Source organism: Neophocaena asiaeorientalis, unplaced genomic scaffold (assembly GCF_003031525.2).
Source record: "Neophocaena asiaeorientalis asiaeorientalis breed wild unplaced genomic scaffold, Neophocaena_asiaeorientalis_V1.1 scaffold659, whole genome shotgun sequence".
NCBI lineage: Eukaryota > Metazoa > Chordata > Mammalia > Artiodactyla > Phocoenidae > Neophocaena > Neophocaena asiaeorientalis.
Window position 1 is genome coordinate 348,564 of NW_020173776.1, and position 1,594 is coordinate 350,157.

General features: G+C 42.8%; 1 non-coding gene across 1 annotated transcript; it reads left to right on the forward strand.

Moving 5' to 3' along the window:
• The first annotated feature begins 976 nt into the window (after nucleotides 1–976).
• Nucleotides 977–1,048, forward strand: TRNAK-UUU (transfer RNA lysine (anticodon UUU)). Its single transcript has one exon. It is a non-coding gene; the product is annotated as a tRNA-Lys (tRNA).
• The last annotated feature ends 546 nt before the right edge of the window (nucleotides 1,049–1,594 follow it).

A 1,594-nucleotide genomic window follows, 5' to 3' on the forward strand; every position in this document is an offset into this window, starting at 1 on the left:
CATCTGGAAACTCTTAAGCAACTTTTTCCAGTGGGTTGGATGATGACCCCTCTCCCAAAAGGTATGTCCACCCGAATATGACCTTATTAGGAGAAAGGGTTTTTGCAGATGTACTTAAGGTAAAGATCTTGAGGTGAGATCAGATTGGATTAGGGTGGGCCCTAAACCTAGCAACAGATGTCCTAATGGGAGGAGAGCGGGGAAAGACACACAGAGAAGGTGAAGATAGAAGCAGATATTGGAGTGATGCATCTATAAGCCAAGGAACGCCAAGCGCTGTCTGTGGCCATTGGGAGCTAGAAGAGACACGAGGAATGGATTCTCTTTCAGAACCTCCAGAAGGAACCTACCCTGCTGACACCTTGATTTTGGACTCCCGGCTTCCAGAACTGTGAGAGAATCAATTTCTGTTCTTTTAAGCCACCCGGCATGTGGTAATTTGTTACGATAACTGTAGGGAAAAAATACACTTTTGAACAGAGCCCCACGTATTCACTTTGCCTTGGGCCCTGCAAATGATGTAGCCGGTCCTGCCTCGGCAAGTGCGGATTCTGAGGCTTGGTGGGGTATGAACGTTATTGGAATGTGTTCAAGAGACAATGGGAGGTAAAAAGTAGAGACTGCCAGAGAAGACAATTTGAATTCCAGGCAGTCCTGCTGCAAAAGAGGGCACAGAAATGGAGTGGTGGGCTCATGGACACATATCCAGACAAAACTCTAATTCGAAAAGATACATGTTCATAACAGCACTATGTTCATAACAGCACTACTTACAATAGCCAAGACTATATGGAAACATATATATACACACACACAATGGAATATCAGCCATAAAAAAGAATGAAATAATGTCATTTGCAGCAACATGGATGGACCTAGAGATGATCATGCTAAGTGAAGTAAGTTGCACAGAGAAAGATAAATATCATATGATATCACTTATATGTCGAACCTAAAATATGACACAAATGGGGATTCCCTGGCGGTCCAGTGGTTAGGACTTGGCGCTTTTACTGCCGGGGCCTGGGTTCAATCCCCGGTCAGGGAACTAGGATCCCACAAGCCTCAAGGCTCTGCCAGAAGAAACAAACAAACAAAAAACTAAAACTAAAATCTGATACAAATGAACATATCTATAAAACAGAAAGAGACTCACAGACATAGAGAACAGACTTGTGGTTGCCAAGGGGGAGGGGAGTGGGGGAGGGATGGAGTGGGAGTTTGGGGTTAGCAGATGCAGACTGGTATATGTAGAATGGATAAACAATGAGGTCCTACTGTGTAGCACAGGGAACTATATTCAATATCCTGTGACAAACCATAACCAGGTAAAGATAATCAATATGCCAAAGAGGCGTATTCTGGGGTGGTATATATATATATATTTTTTCTATATATAAATTTATTTTATTTATTTATTTTTGGCTAAACGAAGAGTAGCCCCGCTCGCAGCAGCTAGAGAAAGACCGGGCTCAGCAAAGAAGACCCAACGCAGCCAAAATAAAATAACTAAAATATAAATAAATTTTTTTAAAGAAGGAACTCCCTGGTGGTCCAGTGGTTAGGACTCTGTGAAGGCCCAGGTTCAATCCCT